The sequence below is a fragment of the Symphalangus syndactylus genome, chromosome 3 (genome assembly GCF_028878055.3).
Source record: "Symphalangus syndactylus isolate Jambi chromosome 3, NHGRI_mSymSyn1-v2.1_pri, whole genome shotgun sequence".
Classification (NCBI taxonomy): Eukaryota; Metazoa; Chordata; class Mammalia; order Primates; family Hylobatidae; genus Symphalangus; species Symphalangus syndactylus.
This window is the reverse complement of record NC_072425.2, coordinates 43,705,823-43,726,716: the sequence shown is the minus strand read 5'-3', so window position 1 is coordinate 43,726,716 and position 20,894 is coordinate 43,705,823. Positions and strand designations below refer to the sequence as shown.

The following is a 20,894-nucleotide window of genomic DNA, read 5'->3' as shown; positions in this document are numbered from 1 at the left end:
CACCATTTATTACCAGCCCACTTCCCTCTAGAATCTGATATACTGCTTGTATGTTGCAAATTGCTCCAGAGTGCCTGGAAGAAACATATAATGTTCACATGAATAGCTTATGTGGTCAGTATTAGAGTTGAGAGAGTAAATACAGGTATGTACACTAAATCGGAGATCTCTTTCACTGGATATATTTAAATTGGGGGACAAAAGGCTTGTAGATTCTCTTTTGCTGATCCTATTTGATGCCATTTAACACATGGTTTGTATGACAATGCCCTTTTTTCCTCTGACTTTAAGCTGCTTTTATCACCTTAGTGAAGCTTCCAATTTCTCTACCTTTACTTGTTACTGTTGAATCTTTTACTCATAAATCTCTTCCTTCCTGTCCAATTTTTGGTCAATAAGATCAGCATATGTTTATTCATGAATTGTATTTATTCTGTATGTTTACTTTTAAGAACTTTATGTATGGAAGCATGTTGTACTATTATAAGTCATACTAGCATGGTGAGAAATTGAACGTGGTTACCTGGCTTACAGCATCTGGCTCTTCTGACTTAGTCAAGGTGATCTTCTCGGGGTAGAATAATGGGTACCTGAAGCTGGGAAGGGTAGTGGGGGCAGTGGACAGGGGTGAGAGATGTGGGAATGGTTAATGGATCTAAAAATATAGTTACATAGAATGAATAAGATCTGGTATTTGTTAGTGCAACAGAGTGATTATTTTATAATAATTTATTGTACATTCTAAAATATAATTTTATATTTTGAAATGGCTAAAAGCATAATTGGAATGTTTGTAACTAAAAAAAAAATGATAAATACTTGAGGTGATGGATACCCCATTTACGAGGATGTGGTTATTACACGTTGTATGCTTGTTTCAAAATATCTCACATACCCTGTACATATGTAGACATACTACATACCCACAAAAATTAAAAATGAAAAAGATGTACTCTTCACTGAGCCTGTTCCTTAAGTCTTAAGAGCAGTCAGAGAGGTGATGTTCTTTGGCAGACTGAGGGGCAGTTCTGGAGAGAAGGAAGTGCACTGGGCTTGGAAATATGTAAAGGCAAGAGAAGCAACTGGCAGGGAGAGGCACCATGCTGGTTTTCACTGCCAGGTGAGAAAAAGTCAGGTAGGAGAAGAGCACAGGTCACAAGGAATGGAAGTTGGAGGGACAAGAAATACATAGTTGGATAGGAATCGATGGAAGAAGGAAAGATTAAAGCAGGAGAATGTAAAGTATAATTCGGGACACTGATAGCTCATACTTTGCCTTGGGTAAATTAGAAAAGGATGCCAGTTCCTCTGGGTGGAGGTGGTCCTGTGCTGGGGTGTACAGCTTCGTGAGCAGAGAGCAGGCTGCTTTTTAGCTTTCATTTGCCTTCTTAGTTGGATGTCCTTGTGCAAGGCATAGCCTGCATACTGGACATGGCAGCCTGGGGTGAACTGCTCAAGCATATCCTCTAAAGAGCAGTCTACAGCTTCTAGTATGTGGTACCACTAGGAAATAACTGGAGGCTAAAATGTAATGCAAGAAAATAGTTTGCCTCTGAAATAGTCATAATGTTTCTTTCCATAATGTATTAGGGTTTACAGATTTCCTAAACATCCATGTCTGATTTGATTCCCAAAATAGCCCTGACTGTACTGTCATACCCACTGTGTAAATGAACAGACAGTTTCAAGCTATCAGGTTATTCACAAGTAATAAGCAAGTGGCAGAGGCAGGATTTAAATCCAGATCCTCAGACTAAAATCCTGAGCTTTTCTGCTGTACCAGGCTACCTACACAGCACAGAGATAGGCTGTGTGTGTGAATTATCATTATTACCCCTCATGCATATGGGTAATTAAGTTATGCACATCCAGTCATTAAGACAGCTCTGTCATCTTGTACCATCTTATCTGTCCTAATATTATTTTCCGTAATATGGAAAGTAGGCTATGGGTCAATACAGATCAGAGTTCTTGCCACTGAGGTGATTTCGAGAAATGAATTCCTGTGCCTCAATTTCCTCATTTGTAAACTGAGGTCAGTATTATCTACCTCATAACTCACTGAGTTGTTAAAAGTCATGGTCATATTTCTGAATGTTAACATTGATAAGACAGGCTATATTTCACTTACTGCTGTATCCCAAAGACTAGTGTAGTACCTGGCACAAACAGGTGTTTTATATCTATCTATCTGTCTGCTTATCTATTGAAAGAATTAATGAATTTGAAGGTTTACTGCTTGCTGGGTGCTGTACTAAATGCTTTACAAATAATATTTATTTCTCATCACAGAGATGCAGGATAGGTATGACAACCTCCATTTCACAAGTAAGGAAATCAAGATACAAGATTGGTCCTAAATCTTATGCTCTTAGCTACCAGAATTATTAAATTTGAACCCCAGCCCTGGCTCTCACTAGCTATGTGACCTCTGTTGAGTTACTTCACTCATTAGCACCAGGCACTCTGATATGTGTGCCACATCTGTTGCCTGATTTAATGCTCACAAAGTGCCTGTGAAGCAGGAATTATCACCCTCCAGTGACAGAGGATGACTAAGGCTCAGAGAAGATAATACCTTACCAGAATGATAAAGCTAAAAAGTGGCACAACTAGGATTTGAACCTATGTATTTCTATTTCAAATTTCATGTTTTTCCCCCAGGGTTTGGTAGGATTAAAGTTGACTCTTCATGAACTGTGACCACTTCTGTGCGCCTATCCTACCAATGGGACATAATTGTCTTTTCATATTAAGGGAAGGGGTCTCCAGCAACTGTTTTTACCAATAGAACTCATTATAACTATTTACTTAATGTTTTGTAAGTATCAATTTTTTCATGTTGTCTAAGTATCATGTTTAATGACACCAATGTCTTCAAAGGTTGAAGAAATATAGATTATTTCACAACAAATACGTGAAAAAAATCTACCAATTGTGAAATTAATTATTTTGCCATGAGGCCTCTAGGGATGAATACATTATAAAGACAGAACTGTGTTCACCACCATATGGAATGTTAGCCACTTTGGCTGTGCCTCTACATCCTTGGAAAGAAGCCAGTGGCATTGTCTCCCATGCGGTGAGACCTGTGAGAGTGTGCATTGCCAGAGCTAATGAGGGGTGTGTGCATAAAGGAGAAAACGTCACCACCAAAGACATGAAAGAGAGAGAGAATCTGACTAGTTGGTCCTCAGGAACTGGGCTTACAGTTCTTTACAAACTAAAGCTTTTCATATTTGTTTACTCTATAGACATTTAAAAAGCTCTCATGATTTTTAGATTTAGACTGGAAGAAAAGAGAAATTCTCATTGAGTGTGGGTTCCTTTTCCCCTTCAGGATTGACAGTGTGGTGAGGAGGTATTCAGATAAGATGCCGGGAAGTAATTGCAAAAAGAATGAACAGGCAGTGTGTTACACTCAAATTGGGAGTGTTGCCATTATATTGCCATTTTCTTCCAGGTAAGTGTGGAAATGTAAACCAAGAGTTATATATAATTGGCCAATGGAGTGACCATATTTTAGAAGTTAATACATTTTTAGGTTCACAGCAAAATTGAACCAAAAGTACAGAGTTCTCAGATACTCCTTATTCCCACACATGCACAGCCTCCCTAGAATGGCCATTTTGAACTAAAAGATGAAAGTGGATGTGGTTTTGGAACCAAGGACTGAGGGCCTGGAATCTAGACCTGAATCTGGAATCAGCTGGAGTCTATGATCTGAAACAGCTGGAGAGCCTTTCCCTATTCTGTACCTCAACTACTCACACGAACTAGTGGAATAAGCATCTGCCACAAATTGCCATTCAATAGAGTTAATAAGACAAAGCTTGTGAATCTATAACCTCAAATGAGAGGGATAGTATGAGTACAAAAGGAACTAGAAAGGTATCATTACTTCCCTGTCCACCTACATCCCTCTCTACTCCCCACTTCGTGTCACCAAAAGGACTAAGGTTTTAAACATTCTCATAAAAATTGCTTTCGAAGAACAGATTTTGTTTTTTCTAGAGAAACAGAAAATAAGGTGAATAAGTAGAGAAAGTGGATTACTGAAATGTACAGAAGCCAATTTGAGTCTTATTCATTCAGCAAATGTTTGTAGAGGTCTACTGTGTAGTAGATTCTGGTTGTGACTGACCAGAAAATGTGTAGGTATTTGAAAAGCCAGCAAGGATAAAATAGCCTTGAAATTGTTAGGGTGGAAATCGGTATGCAAAATGTTCTTTATATCTTTACACATATTGGCAAGTGGCTAAAAGGCAGCAGAGGATGCCTTACGTTTTTACAAAACAGGCTGTCTCCACAGGGACTTTCCCCCATTTAAATAGCTCTTCATCATCTCATCTGTTGTAGAAGAATAAATAGCTCCTTCTAGAAGGTACAATATGCAGCTATTTAATGACACATAATAACCTAACAGAAGCCAGTAAAATTGTTACACCCTTAGATAGTGTGGAGCAGAATAGGGATAAAAAGATAATAACTAATTACTTACAATGGATTTGGCCAATGAGAGGTGGGGAGGATGACTTTTGTGAAAAGCGTAATAAGACTTATTGAACTCCCACAATTTGGTACGTGTGTACTCTGTCTAGTCTAGTAGGAAGAACAGTACAGTACTAGGATGATAAACTAACTGGCAATAGCAAGATGCAAGGCAGATGTAAGAAAGAGGTGGAAAGTGTGCTCCACGAGATAAGTGACCTCAGGGTCTGCCAGAAGGCAACACTCTCTGCTTAGAGGTCTCATGATGATGACGCCTAGCAGGAATCCTGTGACAAAAGGATCCAAACATGGAAGTTTCTGTTTGGAAGAAAATATGACATTTCTGTATAATTTAACTCTATGTAGGAGAGTCATATTATTTCAATATGAATTCCTTGACTGGAAAATAAACATTAATTACCAACTATGAAGAACACGGCACGTTATACATTGTGAAGAGAGATTGGTCTCCTAGGAGAATCTATGGAAATCTCCTCTGGCAAAAGGGAAGATTCCACACTGTGAAAGTATTGGCTATGTTTCATGTTATTTAATCATTAGCATCATAAATTCTTAATGACTAGGAGGGTTGATATAACAAATATAGCTGTAATTTATTGAGCATCCTTATTATGCCAGTCATTGGGGTAAGCATTTGATGTGAATTATCTTATTTAATTCTGGGCACCATCTATGAAGTAGACATTATTACCAATGGAGGATTAGAGAGATTAAATACTTTGCCAAAAACCACACCGCAAATGGCAAATCTTACTACTCCCTGTTAGATGAAATTGAACCTAAGTAAAATTCAAGTTCTTAACAATAATGGTGAATTTTTTCCTAACATATGATGAGCAGGAGGATTCTATGTTGTATATGGATGAGTATTTAAAAACATTTATTGAATAAGGCTTAGAAAAGAATCCAACCCTTAGTTCTTAGAATGAGACTAAGTAAAAATAGTAGATTCAAAGTTAATTATCTAGCAATAGGATGGACATGGGAAAGACATAGAGAAGTATGTGAGTAACTGAGATTGGAAAACTGCATGAAAACACACATCTTTACGTGAACCTCCGTCACTGACACCTTCTATTCCCACACTCCCTGGAATTTCAGTCTCTAAGTCCACCCAGTGATTCTCCACCCCAGATCAACCCCATTGTTGACTTTCTCTACTGCTGCTCCTTTGTTGCCTAACAATATAGAAAATAAAATGCATAACCCTGCTAATTGGCCAGATCACTGCAGATTTCTCATTCTTGGGCCCAATTGGTTCTCCCTGTTTAGTCAGTCTGCTTTTTATCTTCCAGTGTCTAGTCCAAACCATTACCAGTTTTCTGAATCCAAATCTATCTGATCATCTCTCTCACTAGGTTATCCCAACTTTCTCCTTCACCAAGAGAATATCTTATTAGACTTTATCTTATAAAGTCTAATTAGACTTTCACACAGTAAGTGAAAGGAGGTACAGAAAGTTTAAGTAACTTGCTCAAAGTCTTACTGCTAATAATAGTAGAGCAGGGATTCAAACTTTGTCATTCTAGCTATAGACTTTGCCCAGCTATAGACTTTGCACTATACCATTCTGCCTCTCTCTGGTCATACATTTTGAGTGACTTAATAAAAAAATGAGTAGATGGGTTAAAGACCCATCAGAACTTGAAACTTGGGCTGCTTCTGGCCTATAGTAGCCAGGACAGCTAGGCTTGTACATAAATGTGGCCTGACCCCACATGTTTTTGTTTGGACTTGGTTTTATTTGGATGGCCCTTTCATCAGGGATAAGAGGAACTCCTAAAAGGAATTTCCTCTGTGATTAGTCTTTGCTTTGTCCCAGCTTGCTGTGTGGCCAGAACAGATGCTCCCCTTATCTTCGCCTGTTTCAGCTAGTTCTTCTACATTCCCTGTTTTACTTGAGGACATTCACCCAGATAAGAATTCAGGAATAGCCCGAGAATCCTTCCTGGGCTCTCCTAAAACTCACTCTCTTGAATCTGTCCTTTTTTCATTTTCCACTGTTCTTTCTTTAATTCCTTCATTTGGCTGCTGCTGCTTTTTTTTTTTTTTCCCCTTGGCATTAAGGATTCAGTGATGAACAGGACAGACAAAGCCCCTGTCCTCAAGGAGTTCCCATTACAGTGGGCAGAGGATGCAACCGAGATCAGATTGTGATAAGTACTATGACAAGTGTCAAGTATGAGTGAGAAAAGCAAACTCCAGAGAGTGGGGTATAGTGGGATGGCCTGAGGGTATTAAAAGCTTCTGTGAGGTAGATGTTCATAAATTTTTTGTGCAACTAGAGATCCAAGTTCAGTGATTTTTTTTTTCTCTTGTAACATTTGCCCGGTTGGATGAGGCACGGAGAAAGTAGATGGATCAATGGCTTTCTTCATTTCCTCATCATCTCTTATTTGGCCCCATTACATCTAGCTCCTGCCTGTCTACAACTCCATATTAATGCCAGCATGTTCTTTGTAAAACACAGGTGTGTCATATTGTTGCTCTGACTAGAAATTTCTAATGCCCTCTACTTATAGCATTGGTTTCCAGACTTAAGTCTATCAAATCATCTAGAGAGATTACCAGACAGACTACAGGCTGCCTCTTCATCCTTCATGCCTTTGCCAACTTCTTATTCTGTAGGTCTGGGTGGTGCTATGGGCTGCATTGTGTCTTTCCTCAAGTTCATATGTTGAAGCCCTAACCCTTCATCTCTCAGAATGTGACTCTGTTTGAAGCCAGGGCCTCTAAAGAACTAAAGAGCTTCTGCACAGCAAAATAAACTACCATTAGAGTGAGCAGGCAACCTACAGAATGGGAGAAAATTTTTACAATCTACCCATCTGACAAAGGGCTAATATCCAGAATCTACAAAGAACTTAAACAAATTTACAAGAAAAAAATCAAACAACCCCATCAAAAAGTGGGCGAATGATATGAACAGACACTTCTCTGCAGAAGACATTTACACAGCCAACAGACACATGAAAAAATGCTCATCATCACTGGCCATCAGAGAAATGCAAATCAAAACCACAATGAGATACCATCTCACACCAGTTAGAATGGCGACCATTAAAAAGTCAGGAAACAACAGATGCTGGAGAGGATGTGGAGAAATAGGAACACTTTTACACTGTTGGTGGAACTGTAAACTAGTTCAACCATTGTGGAAGACAGTGTGGAGATTCCTCATGGATGTAGAACTAGAAATAACATTTGAGCCAGCCATCCCATTACTGGATATATACCCAAAGGATTATATAAATCATGCTGCTATAAAGACACATGTACACGTATGTTTATTGTGGCACTATTCACAATGGCAAAGAGTTGGAACCAACCCAAATGTCTATCAATGATAGACTGGATTAAGAAAATGTGGCACACATATACCATGGAATACTATGCAGTCATAAAAAAGGATGAGTTCACGTTCTTTGTAGGGACATGGGTGAAGCTGGAAACCATCTTTCTCAGCAAACTATCGTAAGGACAGAAAACCAAACACCCCACGTTCTCACTCATAGGTGGGAACTGAACAATGAGAACACTTGGGCACAGGGTAGGGAACATCACACACTGGGGCCTGTCGTGGGGTGGGGGAGGGGGGAAGGATAGCATTAGGAGAAATACCTAATGTAAATGACGAGTTAATGGGTGCAGCACACCAACATGGCACATGTATACATATGTAACAAACCTGCACGTAGTGCACATGTGCCCTAGAACTTAAAGTATAATAATAAAGAAGTAATTAAGTTAAATGGGGTCATTGGAGTCAGCCCTAATCCAATGACGGGTGTCCTTGTAAGAAGAGATTAGGACACAGAGACACACAGACTAAGGGTTGACCATGTGAAGACACAGTGAGAAAGCAGCCATCTCAACCCAAGGAGAGAGGTCTCGGAAAAAAAAAACAAACCTATTGACACCTTAACCTTGGACTTCCAGCTTCCAGAACTATGAGAAGATTAATTTCTGTTGTTGAAGCCATCCAGTCTGTGACATTTTGTGATGGCAGCCCTAGCAGGCAAATACAGGTGGGATCTGAGAATCTGCACTTCTAACACATTTTCAGTTGATGCTGATGGTCCAGAGACCATACTTTTAAAACTACTGGTCTGAAGAACATTTTGCTAAATCCTTCATAAACTGGTCTATGTCCAGTTTCATTTCCCCACCTTCTCATTCACTTATATAATAGTGTTCTAACCAACCACACTACTCATAGCATTTTCAACATGCCAAATACTTTTTCATCTGTTACCTCTGCTCATGCTGTTTCTCTTGCCTTAATACTTATTCCCCTTTCTCACCATGGTGAGAAAGTCCAGACCTATCATATAGTGTTTGTCTTTCTGTGCCTGGCTTATTTCAGTTAACGTAATGTCCTCCAGTTTCATTCATGTTGCTGTAACTCACAGAAGCAGAAAGTAAAATGGTGGATACCAGGGGCTGAGGGGACTGAGGAGATGTTAGTCAAAGGATACCAAATTTCAGGCAGGAAGAATCAGTTAAAAAGCTATTGCACATCATGGGGACTGCAGTTAATAGCAATGTGTTATATACTTGAAAATAGCTAAGAGAGTAGATTTAAGTGTTCTCACCACAAATGATAAGTATTTAAGGTAGTTCATATATTAATTAGCTTGATTTAGCCATTTCATAATGTATACAAATTTTAAACACCATATTGTATGCAATAAATCTATACAATTTTTTTTTTTTGAGATAGAGTTTTGCTTTTGTCACCCAGACTGGAGTGCAATGGCATGATCTCAGCTCACTGCAACCTCCGTCTCCCAGGTTCAAGTGATTCTCCTGTCTCGTCGTCCCAAGTAGCTGGGATTACAAGCACCTGCCATCACGCCCAGCTAATTTTTGTGTTTTTAGTAGAGACCGGTTTCACCATGTTGGCTAGGCTAGTCTCGAACTCCTGACCTCAGGTGATCCATCCGCCTCAGCCTCCCAAAGTGCTGGGATTACAAATGTAAGCCACCATGACTGGCAATATATACTATTTGTCAGTTTAAAAATGAGAATCAGAATAAGAAAAGAAATGTCAGGCCAGATGTGGTGGCTCATGCCTATCATCCCAGTGCTTTGGGAGGTCAAGACAGAAGGATGGCTTGAGACCAGCCTGGGCAACATGGCAAGACCCTATTTCTACCAAAATAATATGAAAATAGCCAAATATGCTGGCAGGTGCCTGTGGTCCCAGCTGCTCAGGAGACTGAGGCAGGAGGACCCCTTGAGCCCAGGAGGTTGAAGCTGTAGTGAGCCATGATGGCACCACTGCATTCTAGCTTGGGTGATAGAGCAAGAGCCTGTCTCAAAAGAAAAAAAAAATTCCCTAAATATAAGAGTTCCTCTGAGTATCCTTCCCTCATTCTACTATTTAGATAAAATTAATTACTACTTCCCTCTGTCTCCCATAGTGCTTCATATCTCTTGATATTTCTCATAGTGTATCATAATTCTTTATGTGTCTCTTGCTTTGAGGAACTATGGTTCGTTTGCTTCTGCATCCCTGATGACTTGCACAGGGCCTGGCACATAACAGATGCTCAATAAATGTTTGTTGAGAAAATGACTAGTTAGGCAGTTAGATTCTTAGTGTGGTTGGAGAAGAGCCTTCAGAACAGTCTTGAATAAAAAAGGGGGAATACACTTGATCTCCTCTTACAAGGATACCTGATATTAAGCCTCCCTAGGTGGAGGCCCATGTAGTAGAAAGTATAGGTCTCCTAGAACACTCCCCAAACTACCAGCCAGTCTAATTTAAGAGACTTTCTGTTAACTATGCAGAAAGAAAGGCAGGATGTTTCAAAATCATGTGTCCCATGTCCTGTCCTCCTTTTGGATTACCTGGGAATTTTAGAAACCAGTGAAGTACCATTATTGAAAGCACAGCTGAACAAACTGGCTGAACAAGCAAGTTCCAAGCACGAAGTGCAGAAGGAATGAGTTCCCTTACTCCCTAGTAAGGGCCTAAGAAGCAATTAACAAAATGTTCTCTGCCTCTAATCTCCCTCTCACCTCCAGCCAGGACACAGTACATTGCCTGAGTTCTCAGTGATGACACAGGCCATCATCCTAGGGTCAAGAAGCTTAAAATTCTGTCAGAAACACATGACATTAGAATGTGAAAAATACAGAGATGCTTTATTTTGTGATATTGATATTTTGCAATTGTAAGCCTTGTTCTGATTTCACATGGCATTAAGAATTTTAAGAAACTTCTGTTTCTGACTTATGCTACTTAATTAAAAAGAACTAGGATGTTGTTAAGGCTGTGTTGTTGGGTGAAATGTCGCTATGACATTTTTAAAACAGTGGAGTCACAGCTCAGCTACCTGATAACGTTAAAACTATACAGAAACTCTATGTGCAGGCTGAGAGTAACTTCCCTACAAAAGAGGTCCTGTGCTTGGAATTACCTATTGGCTGGTTTGATGGCCTCGTTTGAACTTCACTCACAAGTTGTTCTCTGTGGCTCAGAGCAGAATTCTACCTCGTGCTTAGTGGTCTAGTATATTTCCAATGTCTGCACATTTATAATTTGTAAGGAATGTCTTGTATTTGTTCACAGTAAGGGCTCCCTGTGAGAATTACCCGTTTTCTGTCTTTGGGTGGGTTTTACAAAAATAGCCACTTTTAGTCTTATGAAGGCACCTATTTCTTCATAATATTAGGGGATATTTTGAATTACTCTGGGAATCATGATGATGAATTTTCATACTAACTGCCTTTTTGGCTCATCCTGTCTTTTTAGTAATACTTGCTTAGTGGGGAAGGAGCAGAATAGCATAAAGCATAGAGACCGATGAATTAAGAAGACGGGAGAGCAAAATTTAGGAGAAAAAGAGACCCAGGAAATGAACAAAGAGAAATAAATTCCAGGGAAGGAGAAGGAAAGAGGGGTTCATATGTCGAGAAGAGAGAAGACGTAGTTTCAGGAATTGGAGGTGACTGTGCAGGAAACCAGCAGCTCATACAGCAGGTATTTTGGGAGTGTGGGGGGAAGGGCCCCAGGCACCCATTTGCTGTTTACACATCTCATGCTCTTTGCTATTCACTTTACTCTCATTATCCTGTCAAATCCTCCTAAGAACCCTGTGGGATATTAACATCCTGGTTCAGTGGTTCAGTGAAGTTAAGTCACTTGCCTAATGTCACTTAGTAAGTGGCAGAAATGGAATTTAAGCCCAGGAGTGTTCTGACCTCAAAGCCCATTCTTATGGTCAAGTCCAAGGGGCTTTCTTTTTCCTGGCTCAGGGCATTCTGCAAACCATGGTCATAACTGAAGTCAAATTTGGATGCCCATTCACTTGAGGGTGGATATTAGGAGAGGGTCCTACATGTGTGCAGTTAGGCTGTCATCAACCTGCCTCTCTGCTACCAGTGGGTGGAATGGAGTTTCAATTACCTAGGGTGCCTTGCCTTAGTATAACTGTGAGGTGGGTAAATGAGTTGAGTCTTCCATACTCTCTCCTCTGGAGTGTACCTCCCTTGGACCGTCATACAGTAAATGCCCTTGTGACCAATCTTCTTTACTTCAGTCCCATATTTCATTGCCTGAGGACTCTGCCCTCGTTTACAGGAAACTTAAGTGCCCCTGGTTATCTGACTTCAAACCCCGCCCTGGTCATTTGCCTTGCAATGAAACTACATATACAACTCCTGCAAAAAACTCTTAAAGAGTAAGAAAATTGCTAGCAGCTCCCAAGTAATCAGACCTGGAAGCTGGATCCTCCACCACCTTTCTCTCATCTCATTTTCAGTCATTTGTTAGAACTGTTTCTTCAGCTCTCTTGTTGCCTCATGGAATGAATCTCCAACATTCTCTCCAGCTCTATTCCCTGCTCCCATTATGTGAGGTCAAGCTGTTTCTGTCTTTTGTTAAGCCCCTCCATTAGCATTGTAAATAGCCCCATGCCAGGGTCTCTTCATTGTTCCTCTTAAAGATTTTCTGCCAGATGATTCTTACCTAAAACACAATGTACGTCTTGCTATATGTTCACTTGGTCACACCAGTTGCAGAATAAAACTCCCACACCTTAGTTTGGCCTTTGAAGCCCTCCACCCAGTTCCACAGAGACTCATCCCACCTTAACTTCTAGTACTCTCCAATCCAGCGTTCCCTATTCCAGGGCATATTTAGAATTTTTCCCATTTCTGTGCCTTTATTCCCACAATTCCATCTGCTTGGAAGTCATTCTCCCTTCATACCCACATGTCCAAATCTGTCTGTAATTCCAATGCCAGATATCCCCAAAACCTTTTATTAGCACTCTCTTCCCCATCCTTCTGGCTGAAGTAATGATCTCCCACCATCTTTTATTTAAAACTCTTTCAAGACAATTGTATTTTTAAATTTGTATTTGAAATATTTAGGTAATAAGCACCAGTGTTATGTATTCTTGCAGAAATTTGCTCCACAGAATTGTGAACAGTTGACACATTCTTCTTGCATTTACCCCACATGTGTGAGATAGTGGGAAAACATTGTTATCAGAGCTATGTTTAAAAGGAATAATTAACATAAAACTCTATACATTACACATCCAGAATTAAGTAAAGCATAGACACTGGAATATAACAAGGACTCTACAGATATTTGTGAATGAATGAATAAATAAGCAAATGAAAATTCCTCAAGAGTTCAGTCTTTAAAAATCCCTAACCTTACAACCATTACCATGTTAAACACTTCTGGGTCTTATCTATGAGGACTCCAGAACTCTATAAGACCCCACAGTCTTATGGTTATCGGGGGTACCCATGTGTGCACCAGATATTCCATCTGAGACCTATGGGCTTTACCTTCCCTACAGTAAGCTCTATACCTGGCTTACACTAGAGGTGGCTAGACAGTGAGAACAGTTTGGCTGATTATAAAATTCTCAGGTCATGTTTTCATTTCTTTAGAATTTATCCATGGTTTTTCATTATATTCTATATTCTATTCTAATTCATTACATTGTCATATATCTTCTATATGTTGCTAGAAAGGAGTCAGAAGCCAATAGAAGTTTTTATTCTCCTTGCTCTTTATAAGTGGGCACCCATAGAATGTTTTTTATCTTTGGAGTTCAGCAACATCATCAGTACTACGTCAGGCTTTCCTAGGGAAAGATACGTCTTTTTTATTTTCAGTTTCAAATTTTTAGTCCAGGCTTATTTTCTTCTTTTAAATCTTTTAATATTTGTATTCCATTTTTTCTGTTCTCTTTTTCAGGAACACCAATTATAGGTATGTAGGATTCCCTTTGACTTCTACATCTATCATCTTTATAACCATGTTAATATCTTTGTTTTTCTTATCTTGTTTTATATCATTTCCTTAAGCCTCTCCACTGTATCCACAACTGTTTTTCAGTTGTGTTTCTTTTACATATGTGCTTTTAATGGGACTTTAATTTATCATGCTTTTATGTTTATTTTCCATTTCTTTCTTGAATTCTACCAACTCACTTTTTATCATCTTCTATAATCTCATAGTAATCACCTATTTGAAATTCTGTATCTCTTCTTTAAGCTCATTGTACAGCTATATGAAATATTTTTGTGTCTTTTGAGATTTATTTGTAGAATCCTTCCTTTTTATCAGATGGTTCTTTTTCTGTTAAATGATCTTAATCCAATTTTTCTTCTTCTTTGTTGGGGGAATTCAGTTTTGTTTAATTTTGCTTGCTTTAGTTTTGTAGTTTTGTGCATAGGTCTCAAGTTGGTGCCTTCCTGGTTATTAGTTATTCTTGATTTGGGCTACTAGCTTCTGAAGAATATATCTATATACAGTGAAAGAGAACAGTTAAATTGGAACATTCCACAACTTTAGTTGAGCCTTCTTATGTCAAAAGCCTTCTCACAAAATCTGTTATGTTTTGTGTTTATTATTTATTTTGATCTTAGGTATCTGATTTCAATTTTTGTCACTCAAAAATCTGGTGTGGTTTTTAGCAAAACCTCTAAGTCATTGTTGGTTAGTGTCATGATCTGGGGATGGCTGCCTCTTGTCTCTCTATCATCCTGTTCTCCTCTGACTGTCTCTATCAACTAGGTGGTTATGCTGTGGATCATAGGAAGAGCCACTTGGCTTGTTTCCACTTCAGATCCAGCTCCCTGCTGATCTGTCAGGATATGACCTGCTTCTTTATGATAGGTTTGTGAACTCAGATCTCATTGCCTCTAACGAAATGACATTTCAGCATGCCTTTAAGGGCAGTGGCTGTCATTCTCAGTGCAGTCTGCTTTCTACTTGAGTTCTGAGGCATACATGTTCACTCTTACATATACACATTTTGCATGATTGGTCTGCTGTGCTTTATACTTGGGACAGCATTGTCATTTCTATTTAAATGAATTTTTTCCTGTAATAGTCTTAAACATGTGGTATTTTAGAGAACAGAATAAAATGGAAACACCTTTACATCTTTAAGCAAAGGTCCAGATGGTATGTTTTTAAAGGTCAAATCAGATGAAAAGAAAGCCATGTGTGGTTTATAGAAAATACTCTATGAACTAGATAACACCAAAGTAATGGGTATTTGTTGCCCTTGTGAGTTGGCTGTGTAATTCTTTGGAACTCTTCTCAGATGAAATAATGGCGGAAAAACAACTTTAAAATGTAGCAAACTAAGTATAAGGTGGTAATATTCTCTATAGAAAATAATTTATGTAAATCAAATTTATCCTAAGAAACTTAGTTGCTGGAATACCCAAAGGCCTTTTTATTTATTTGGCTTCAAATATTTGTACTTACTATCAAAGGAAAATACATTAGTGTCCTTAAGCAGAGGCAAATATCAGCTATTGCATAAATGTGAGATAAAGCCATGTTGCTTTGATGTGTTCTAGAGTCATACAGAATAGCAGAGCAGCATCCTAAGTAATGAGCTAATTGCCAGGTTCTCTGACATTCTGGATGAATGCTTGAGCATGTACCAATGAAGCCTCCTGTGTGGCAGTATTACTTGTCACCCTCCCCCACTATTGGTTTACAAAGGGATGGCAACTATGTAGCACTTGCGCTGCCACTTCTCTCTCTCCCAGTCCATAAATGAGTGCTAATTCATGATCTTACGCTTAGGTCGAACATGGCCTCAGAATCTTTCCCAGTACAAAACTTAAAGCACTACTATAAATCCATTCAAGTTGGCGTGACAAAAGCAATCTGTTTGCCACTCTTTGTCTAACTCGCCATTGGACTTCCTGATTTGATGATCTTCCAAAAATAATGATGAGCAAGTAGAAATGTGTGAAATTATACGTAGAAAATGAGATTGTCTAGTTCTAGATCCTTGAGGAAGCGTCACACTGTCTTCCACAATGGTTGAACTAGTTTACAGTCCCACCAACAGTGTAAAAGTGTTCCTATTTCCCCATATCCTCTCCAGCACCTGTTGTTTCCTGACTTTTTAATGATCGCCATTCTAACTGGTGTGAGATGGTATCTCATTGTGGTTTTGATTTGCATTTCTCTGATGGCCAGTGATGATCATTTGTTCATGTGTCTATTGGCTGCATAAATGCCTTATTTTGAGAAGTGTCTGTTCATATCCTTTGCCCACTTTTTGATGGGGTTGTTTTTTTCTTGTAAATTTGTTTGAGTTCTTTGTAGATTCTGGGTATTAGCCCTTTGTCAGATGAGTAGATTGCAAAAATTTTCTCCCATTCTGTAGGTTGCCTGTTCACCCTAATGATAGTTTATTTTGCTGTGTAGAAGCTCTTCAGTTTAATTAGATCCCATTTGTCAATTTTAGCCTTTGTTGCCATTGCTTTTGGTGTTTTAGACATGAAGTCCTTGCCCATGCCTATGTCCTGAATGGTATTGCCTAGGTTTTCTTCTAGGGTTTGTATGGTTTTAGGTCTGAAATTTAAGTCTTTAATTCATCTTGAATTAATTTTCGTGTATGGTGTAGATTGAAGGGATCCAGTTTCAGCTTTCTACATATGGCTAGCCAGTTTTCCCAGCACCATTTATTAAATAGGGAATCCTTTCCCCATTGCTTGTTTTTGTCAGGTTTGTCAAAGATCAGATGGTTGTAGATGCGTGGTATTATTTCTGAGGGCTCTGTTCTGTTCCATTGGTCTATATCTCTGTTTTGGTACCAGTACCATGCTGTTTTGGTTACTGTAGCCTTGTAGTATAGTTTGAAGTCAGGTAGCATGGTGCCTCCAGCTTTGTTCTTTCAGCTTAGGATTGACTTGGCAATGCAGGCTCTTTTTTGGTTCCATATGAACTTTAAGTAGTTTTTTCCAATTCTATGCAGAAAATCATTGGTAGCTTGATGGGGATGGCACTGAATCTATAAATTACCTTGGGCAGTTTGGCCATTTTCATGATATTGATTCTTCCTATCCGTGAGCAGGGAATGCTCTTCCATTTGTTTGTGTCCTCTTTTATTTCGTTGAGCAGTGGTGTGTAGTTCTTCTTGAAGAGGTCCTTCACATCCCTTGTAAGTTGGATTCCTAGGTATTTTATTCTCTTTGAAGCAATTGTGAATGGGAGTTCACTCATGATTTGGCTCTCTGTTTGTCTGTTATTGGTGTGTAAGAATACTTGTGATTTTTGCACATTGATTTTGTATCCTGAGACTGCTGAAGTTGCTTATCAGCTTAAGGATATTTTGGGTGGAGAGGATGGGGTTTTCTAAATATACAATCATGTCATCTGCAAACAGGGACAATTTGACTTCCTCTTCTCCTAATTGAATACCCTTTATTTCTTTCCCCTGCCTGATAGCCCTGGCCAGAACTTCCAACACTGTGTTGAATAGGAGTGGTGAGAGAGGGCATCCCTGTCTTGTGCCAGTTTTCAAAGGGAATGCTTCCAGTTTTTGTCCATTGAGTATGATATTGGCCGTTCGTTTGTCATAAATAGCTCATATTTTGAGATATGCCCCATCAATACCTAACTTATTTGTTTATTGAGACAGAGTCTCGCTCTGTTTCCCAGGCTGGAGCGCAGTGGCGTGATGTTGGCTCACTGCAAGCTCTGACTCCCGGGTTCACGCCATTCTCCTGCCTCAGCCTCCCAAGTAGCTGGGACTACAGGCACCCGCCACCACGCCTGGCTAATTTTTTTTTTTTTTTTTTTTTTGTAGAGACGGGGTTTCACTGTGTTAGCCAGGATAGTCTCGATCTCCTGACCTCATGATCTGCCCACTTTGGCCTCCCAAAGTGCTGGGATTACAGGCGTGAGCCACCATGCCCGGCCCATCAGTACCTAATTTATTGAGAGTTTTTAACATGAAGGGCTGTTGAATTTTGTCAAAGGCCTTTTCTGCATCTATTGAGATAATCATGTGGTTTTTGTCTTTGGTTCTGTTTATATGCTGGATTACATTTATTGATTTGCGTATGTTGAACCAGCCTTGCATCCCAGGGATGAAGCCCACTCGATCATGGTGGATAAGCTTTTTGATGTGCTGCTGGATTTGGTTTGCCAGTATTTTATAGAGGATTTTTACATCAATGTTCATCAGGGATATTGGTCTAAAATTCTCTTTTTTTGTTGTGTCTCTGCCAGGCTTTGGTATCAGGATGATGCTGGCCTCATAAAATGAGTTAGGGAGGATTCCCTCTTTTTTTATTGATTGGAATAGTTTCAGAAGGAATGGTACCAGCTCCTCCTTGTACCTCTGGTAGAATTCGGCTGTGAATCCATCTGGTCCTGGACTTTTTTTGGTTGGTAGGCTATTAATTATTGCCTCAGTTTCAGAGCCTGTTATTGGTCTATTCAGGGATTCAACTTCTTCCTGGTTTAGTCTTGGGAGGTTGTATGTACCCAGGAATTTATCCATTTCTTCTAGATTTTCTAGTTTATTTGCTTAGAGGTGTTCATAGTATTCTCTGATGGTAGTCTGTATTTCTGTGGGATCAGTGGTGATATCCCCTCAAGGATCTAGAACTAGAAATATCATTTGACCCAGCCATCCCATTACTGGGTATATACTCAAAGGATTATAAATCATGCTGCTATAAAGACACATGCACACGTATGTTTATTGCGGCACTATTCACAATAGCAAAGACTTGGAACCAACCCAAATGTCCATCAATGATAGACTGGATTAAGAAAATGTGGCATATATACATCATGGAATACTATGCAGCCATAAAAAGGGATGAGTTCATGTCCTTTGTAGGAACATGGATGAAGCTGGAAACCATCATTCTCAGCAAACTATCACAAGGACAAAAAACCAAACACTGCATGTTCTCACTCATAGGTGGGAATTGAACAATGAGAACACTTGGACACAGGGTGGGGACCATCACACACTGGGGCATGTTGTGGGGTGGGGAGGAGGGAGGAAGGGATAGCATTAGGAGATATATGTAACGTAAATGATGAGTTAATGGGTGCAGCACACCAACATGGCACGTGTATACATATGTAACAAACCTGCATGTTGTGCACGTGTACCCTAAAACTTAAAGTATAATTTAAAAAAAAAAAAAAGTAAATGAGATTGTCTAACTGTCAGGAAACAGTCTATTTGCTTGTTTTCCAGGCCATTTAAGTAGGGTGACTGACATTTAATTTAAATATTTATTGATGCCTTCTCTGGGCCAGTCCTGCTGAACTGGAGAAAGGAGATTGTTTTAGTCTATTGTGTGCTATTATAACGATACCAGAGAGTGGGTAATTTATAAAGAACAGAGATTTATTTCTTGCAGTTATGGAGGTTGGGAAGTTCAAGGTTGAGAGACTTGCATCTGGTGAGAGCCTTCTTGCTGTGTCATCCCTTGAGGAAGGGCAAGAAAGCATATATATGCAAGAGATTAAGGAGGGTGAACTCATCCTTTTACCAGGAACCCGCACCCATGACAACAGCATTAATCCATTCACAAGGGCAGAGCCCCCATGACCTAATCACCTCTTAAAGGCCCTACCTCTCTACATTGTTGCATTGGGGACTAAATTTCTTTTCTTTTCTTTTCTTTTCTTTTCTTTTCTTTTTTTTTAAGATGGAATTTTGCTCTTGTTGCCCAGGCTGGAGTGCAATGGCGCAGTCTTGGCTCACTGCAATCTCCAGCTCCCAGATTCAAGCGATTCTCCAGCCTCAGCCTCCCAAGTAGCTGGGATTACAGGCATGTGCCACCACACCTAGCTAATTTTTGTATTTTTAGTAGAGATGGGGTTTCTCCATGTTGGTCAGTCTAGTCTCTAACTCTCGACCTCAAGTAATCTGCCTGCCTCAGCCTCCCAAAGTGCTGGATTACAGGCATGAGCCACTGGCCAGGACGGGGGATTAAATTTCTAATACATGGATTTTGGGGACACATTCAAACAAGATCAAATATGAATATAATTTAGGCCTTGTCTTTAAGTAGTCAGCCAATTAGTCAACTAGTATTTATCCAACACTTCTTCTGGCAGCCTTAATACTTAGCACTGGGGTTATAGCAGAGAACAAAAGAGATACTGACCTTGTCCTCATGAAACGAATAGTCTAAAAGGAAGATGGGAATTCAGCATATATAATGGTTAACTAACAAGTACATAAAGTCCTACAAAGTCGTAGGCTGTATACCACTACTTGCATTTGACCATGGGTTCTGAATTTATTGTGGGTGGAGGGGTTTTCCAGCTAATGTTAGAGATAGCTGCAGAAGGCCAGGCATGGTGGCTCACACCTGTAATCCCAGTAATTTGGGAGGCCAAGGCAGATGGATCACTTGAGCTCAAGAGTTCAAGACCAGCCTGGGCAACATGGCAAACCCCCATCTCTACAGAAAATACAGAAATTAACCAGGTATGGTGGTGTGTGCCTGTGGTCCCAACTATTTGGAGGTGCTGAGGCAAGATAATTGCTTGAGTCTGGGAGGCAGAAGTTGCAGTGAGCCAAATTTGCACCATTGCACTCCAGCCTGGGTGATGGGAGTCAAACCCTGTCTCCAAAAAAAAAAAAAAAAAAGAAAAAAAAGAAATAGCTGCAGAAGCAAACTAATAGAACTTGGTATGCTACATACAGTAAAATAGTTATATACAAAGAATAGAAAAAAATACGAGACATAATGATTAATTCTGTCTTATAGGGTTTGGGAATCAGAGAAAGGGAATACCTGAGGGAGGTTTTAATGAATGAATGGTATGTCAATGGGAAGAGGAGAGCGGGAGGCTTTCCAGATGGAGGAAATATCTTGAGTTCAAAAACTAAAGAGAGCTATTGCCTAGTATTTGCAGAGAAATATAAGTGATTCTGAATGGCAAGCATTAGGCAGGATTAAGATAATAAAGGTCCCTATATGATATATAAAGAAGCTTAAACTTTGTCTTTATATACTGGTGAGCCTGACATTGACATGGTCCCACTTATTACAGAAGGATCATTTGGTAGCAGTATTGAGGATGGATTAATGGGTGGAATAAAGCCTGGAGA

At 39.5% G+C, this 20,894-nt stretch overlaps 1 protein-coding gene across 1 annotated transcript in view; it reads left to right on the top strand.

The window, feature by feature from the left end:
• Positions 1-20,894, top strand: part of PLPPR1 (phospholipid phosphatase related 1) — a 296,330-nt gene that overhangs the window by 107,086 nt on the left and 168,350 nt on the right. The window lies entirely within an intron of this gene.